Source organism: Somniosus microcephalus, chromosome 28 (genome assembly GCF_052327205.1).
Source record: "Somniosus microcephalus isolate GS21.2 chromosome 28, FLI_Smic_1.0, whole genome shotgun sequence".
NCBI lineage: Eukaryota > Metazoa > Chordata > Chondrichthyes > Squaliformes > Somniosidae > Somniosus > Somniosus microcephalus.
The window spans coordinates 43,452,954-43,459,089 of NC_141014.1; positions in this window are offsets into that span (position 1 = coordinate 43,452,954).

Below are 6,136 nucleotides of genomic sequence, written 5' to 3' on the forward strand. Positions count from 1 at the left end.
CACAGAGTCTCAGAGTCTCAGAGTCACAGAGTCTCAGAGTCACAGAGTCTCAGAGTCACAGAGTCTCAGTGTCTCAGAGTCTCAGAGTCTCAGTGTCACAGAGTCACAGAGTCAGTGTCACAGAGTCACAGAGTCACAGAGTCAGAGTCTCAGAGTCACAGAGTCTCAGTGTCACAGAGTCACAGAGTCAGAGTCACAGAGTCTCAGTGTCACAGAGTCTCAGTGTCACAGAGTCTCAGTGTCACAGAGTCTCAGTGTCTCAGTGTCACAGAGTCAGAGTCTCAGAGTCACAGAGTCTCAGTGTCACAGAGTCACAGAGTCAGAGTCTCAGAGTCACAGAGTCTCAGTGTCACAGAGTCTCAGTGTCACAGAGTCACAGAGTCTCAGTGTCACAGAGTCTCAGTGTCACAGAGTCTCAGTGTCACAGAGTCACAGAGTCACAGAGTCTCAGTGTCACAGAGTCTCAGTGTCACAGAGTCTCAGTGTCACAGAGTCACAGAGTCTCAGTGTCACAGAGTCACAGAGTCTCAGTGTCACAGAGTCTGAGTCTCAGTGTCACAGAGTCACAGTGTCAGAGTCACAGAGTCTCAGTGTCACAGAGTCTCAGTGTCACAGAGTCACAGAGTCTCAGAGTCACAGAGTCTCAGTGTCACAGAGTCTCAGTGTCACAGGGTCTCAGTGTCACAGAGTCTCAGTGTCACAGAGTCACAGAGTCTCAGTGTCACAGAGTCACAGTGTCAGAGTCACAGGGTCTCAGTGTCACAGAGTCACAGAGTCACAGAGTCTCAGTGTCACAGAGTCACAGAGTCACAGAGTCTCAGAGTCACAGAGTCACAGAGTCTCAGAGTCACAGAGTCACAGAGTCTCAGTGTCACAGAGTCACAGAGTCAGAGTCTCAGAGTCACAGAGTCTCAGTGTCACAGAGTCTCAGTGTCACAGAATCTCAGTGTCACAGAGTCTCAGTGTCACAGAGTCACAGAGTCTCAGAGTCACAGAGTCTCAGAGTCACAGAGTCTCAGTGTCACAGAGTCTCAGTGTCACAGAGTCTCAGTGTCACAGAGTCACAGAGTCTCAGTGTCACAGAGTCACAGAGTCTCAGTGTCACAGAGTCACAGAGTCTCAGTGTCACAGAGTCTCAGAGTCACAGAGTCTCAGTGTCACAGAGTCACAGTGTCAGAGTCACAGAGTCTCAGTGTCACAGAGTCTCAGTGTCACAGAGTCTCAGAGTCTCAGTGTCACAGAGTCTCAGAGTCTCAGAGTCACAGAGTCTCAGTGTCACAGAGTCTCAGTGTCACAGAGTCACAGAGTCTCAGAGTCACAGAGTCTCAGTGTCACAGAGTCTCAGTGTCACAGAGTCACAGAGTCTCAGTGTCACAGAGTCACAGAGTCACAGAGTCTCAGTGTCACAGAGTCACAGTGTCAGAGTCACAGGGTCTCAGTGTCACAGAGTCACAGTCACAGAGTCACAGTCTCAGCGTCACAGAGTCTCAGCGTCACAGAGTCACAGAGTCTCAGTGTCACAGAGTCTCAGAGTCTCAGTGTCACAGAGTCTCAGAGTCACAGAGTCTCAGTGTCACAGAGTCTCAGAGTCTCAGTGTCACAGAGTCTCAGAGTCTCAGAGTCTCAGAGTCACAGAGTCTCAGTGTCACAGAGTCACAGAGTCACAGAGTCTCAGTGTCACAGAGTCTCAGTGTCACAGAGTCTCAGAGTCACAGAGTCACAGAGTCTCAGTGTCACAGAGTCACAGAGTCACAGAGTCTCAGTGTCACAGAGTCTCAGAGTCTCAGTGTCACAGAGTCACAGAGTCTCAGTGTCACAGAGTCACAGAGTCTCAGTGTCACAGAGTCACAGAGTCTCAGTGTCACAGAGTCTCAGAGTCACAGAGTCTCAGAGTCACAGAGTCACAGAGTCACAGAGTCTCAGTGTCACAGAGTCACAGAGTCTCAGAGTCTCAGTGTCACAGAGTCACAGAGTCTCAGTGTCACAGAGTCACAGAGTCTCAGTGTCACAGAGTCACAGAGTCTCAGTGTCACAGAGTCTCAGTGTCACAGAGTCTCAGAGTCACAGAGTCACAGAGTCTCAGTGTCACAGAGTCACAGAGTCTCAGTGTCTCAGTGTCACAGAGTCACAGAGTCACAGAGTCACAGTGTCTCAGTGTCACAGAGTCTCAGTGTCACAGAGTCTCAGTGTCACAGAGTCTCAGAGTCACAGAGTCACAGAGTCTCAGTGTCACAGAGTCACAGAGTCTCAGTGTCTCAGTGTCACAGAGTCACAGAGTCACAGTGTCTCAGTGTCACAGAGTCACAGTGTCTCAGTGTCACAGAGTCACAGAGTCACAGAGTCTCAGTGTCACAGTGTCTCAGTGTCACAGAGTCTCAGAGTCTCAGTGTCACAGTGTCAGAGTCACAGAGTCTCAGAGTCTCAGTGTCACAGAGTCACAGTGTCTCAGTGTCACAGAGTCACAGTGTCTCAGTGTCAGAGTCACAGAGTCACAGTGTCTCAGTGTCAGAGTCACAGAGTCTCAGTGTCACAGAGTCTCAGAGTCTCAGTGTCACAGTGTCTCAGTGTCACAGAGTCTCAGAGTCTCAGTGTCACAGTGTCAGAGTCACAGAGTCACAGAGTCACAGAGTCTCAGAGTCTCAGTGTCTCAGTGTCTCAGCGTCACAGAGTCTCAGAGTCTCAGTGTCACAGAGTCACAGAGTCACAGAGTCTCAGCGTCACAGAGTCACAGAGTCTCAGTGTCACAGAGTCACAGAGTCTCAGAGTCACAGAGTCTCAGTGTCACAGAGTCACAGAGTCTCAGTGTCACAGAGTCACAGAGTCTCAGCGTCACAGCGTCACAGAGTCTCAGTGTCACAGAGTCACAGAGTCTCAGTGTCACAGAGTCACAGAGTCACAGTGTCACAGAGTCTCAGTGTCACAGTGTCACAGAGTCTCAGTGTCACAGAGTCACAGAGTCTCAGTGTCACAGAGTCTCAGTGTCACAGAGTCTCAGTGTCACAGAGTCACAGAGTCTCAGTGTCACAGAGTCACAGAGTCTCAGAGTCACAGTGTCACAGAGTCACAGTGTCACAGAGTCACAGAGTCTCAGTGTCACAGAGTCAGAGTCTCAGAGTCACAGAGTCACAGAGTCTCAGTGTCACAGAGTCTCAGTGTCACAGAGTCACAGAGTCTCAGTGTCACAGAGTCACAGAGTCTCAGTGTCACAGTGTCACAGAGTCACAGAGTCTCAGAGTCACAGTGTCACAGTGTCACAGAGTCACAGTGTCACAGAGTCTCAGTGTCACAGAGTCTCAGAGTCACAGAGTCTCAGTGTCACAGAGTCTCAGAGTCACAGAGTCACAGAGTCACAGTGTCACAGTCTCAGTGTCACAGAGTCACAGTGTCACAGAGTCACAGAGTCACAGAGTCTCAGTGTCACAGAGTCTCAGTGTCACAGAGTCACAGAGTCTCAGAGTCTCAGTGTCAGAGTCTCAGTGTCACAGAGTCACAGAGTCTCAGTGTCACAGAGTCACAGAGTCTCAGTGTCACAGAGCCACAGAGTCTCAGTGTCACAGAGTCACAGAGTCACAGAGTCTCAGTGTCACAGAGTCACAGAGTCTCAGTGTCACAGAGTCTCAGTGTCACAGTCACAGAGTCACAGAGTCTCAGTGTCACAGAGTCACAGTGTCACAGAGTCTCAGTGTCATAGAGTCACAGAGTCTCAGTGTCAGAGTCACAGAGTCTCAGTGTCACAGTCAGAGTCACAGAGTCTCAGTGTCAGAGTCACAGAGTCACAGAGTCACAGAGTCTCAGAGTCACAGAGTCACAGAGTCACAGAGTCTCAGTGTCACAGAGTCACAGAGTCACAGAGTCTCAGTGTCACAGAGTCTCAGTGTCACAGTGTCACAGAGTCACAGAGTCTCAGTGTCTCAGTGTCACAGAGTCACAGAGTCACAGAGTCTCAGTGTCAGAGTCTCAGAGTCTCAGAGTCTCAGTGTCTCAGAGTCACAGAGTCTCAGAGTCTCAGTGTCAGAGTCTCAGAGTCTCAGTGTCACAGAGTCACAGAGTCTCAGAGTCACAGAGTCTCAGAGTCACAGAGTCTCAGAGTCACAGAGTCTCAGAGTCACAGAGTCTCAGAGTCTCAGTGTCTCAGTGTCAGAGTCACAGTGTCTCAGAGTCTCAGAGTCACAGAGTCTCAGTGTCTCAGTGTCAGAGTCACAGAGTCTCAGAGTCACAGAGTCTCAGAGTCTCAGTGTCACAGAGTCTCAGTGTCTCAGTGTCAGAGTCACAGTGTCTCAGAGTCTCAGAGTCACAGAGTCTCAGTGTCTCAGAGTCTCAGAGTCTCAGTGTCTCAGTGTCAGAGTCACAGTGTCTCAGAGTCTCAGAGTCACAGAATCTCAGAGTCTCAGAGTCACAGAGTCTCAGTGTCTCAGTGTCAGAGTCTCAGAGTCTGAGTCTCAGTGTCAGAGTCTCAGAGTCACAGAGTCTCAGAGTCACAGAGTCTCAGTGTCAGAGTCTCAGAGTCACAGAGTCTCAGAGTCTCAGAGTCACAGAGTCTCAGAGTCTCAGTGTCTCAGTGTCAGAGTCTCAGAGTCTCAGAGTCACAGAGTCTCAGAGTCACAGAGTCTCAGAGTCACAGAGTCTCAGTGTCAGAGTCTCAGAGTCTCAGAGTCTCAGAGTCTCAGAGTCTCAGAGTCACAGAGTCTCAGAGTCACAGAGTCTCAGAGTCTCAGAGTCTCAGAGTCACAGAGTCTCAGAGTCACAGAGTCTCAGAGTCTCAGTGTCAGAGTCTCAGAGTCTCAGTGTCTCAGAGTCACAGAGTCTCAGAGTCTCAGAGTCACAGTGTCTCAGAGTCTCAGTGTCTCAGAGTCACAGAGTCTCAGAGTCTCAGAGTCACAGTGTCTCAGAGTCTCAGTGTCTCAGAGTCACAGAGTCTCAGAGTCTCAGTGTCTCAGAGTCACAGAGTCTCAGTGTCTCAGAGTCTCAGAGTCACAGAGTCTCAGTGTCAGAGTCACAGAGTCTCAGAGTCACAGAGTCTCAGTGTCTCAGAGTCTCAGAGTCACAGAGTCTCAGTGTCAGAGTCACAGAGTCTCAGAGTCTCAGTGTCACAGAGTCTCAGTGTCTCAGTGTCAGAGTCACAGTGTCTCAGAGTCTCAGAGTCACAGAGTCTCAGAGTCTCAGAGTCTCAGAGTCTCAGTGTCACAGAGTCTCAGTGTCTCAGTGTCAGAGTCACAGTGTCTCAGAGTCTCAGAGTCTCAGTGTCTCAGTGTCAGAGTCACAGTGTCTCAGAGTCTCAGAGTCTCAGTGTCTCAGTGTCAGAGTCACAGTGTCTCAGAGTCTCAGAGTCACAGAGTCTCAGTGTCTCAGAGTCTCAGAGTCTCAGAGTCTCAGAGTCACAGAATCTCAGAGTCTCAGAGTCACAGAGTCTCAGTGTCTCAGTGTCAGAGTCTCAGAGTCACAGTGTCTCAGTGTCAGAGTCTCAGAGTCTGAGTCTCAGTGTCAGAGTCTCAGAGTCACAGAGTCTCAGAGTCACAGAGTCTCAGTGTCAGAGTCTCAGAGTCTCAGAGTCACAGAGTCTCAGAGTCTCAGAGTCACAGAGTCTCAGAGTCTCAGAGTCACAGAGTCACAGAGTCTCAGAGTCTCAGAGTCACAGAGTCTCAGTGTCTCAGAGTCTCAGTGTCTCAGTGTCAGAGTCTCAGAGTCACAGAGTCTCAGAGTCTCAGTGTCAGAGTCTCAGAGTCTCAGAGTCTCAGTGTCTCAGTGTCAGAGTCTCAGTGTCTCAGAGTCACAGAGTCTCAGAGTCTCAGAGTCACAGTGTCTCAGAGTCTCAGTGTCTCAGAGTCACAGAGTCTCAGAGTCTCAGAGTCACAGAGTCTCAGTGTCTCAGAGTCTCAGTGTCTCAGAGTCACAGAGTCTCAGAGTCACAGAGTCTCAGTGTCAGAGTCTCAGTGTCTCAGTGTCAGAGTCACAGAGTCTCAGTGTCTCAGAGTCACAGAGTCTCAGAGTCTCAGTCACAGAGTCTCAGAGTCTCAGTGTCTCAGTGTCACAGTGTCAGAGTCTCAGAGTCACAGAGTCACAGAGTCTCAATGTCTCAGTGTCACAGAGTCTCAGAGTCACAGAGTCAATTCAATTCAATTCAAATCGCTTTATTGGC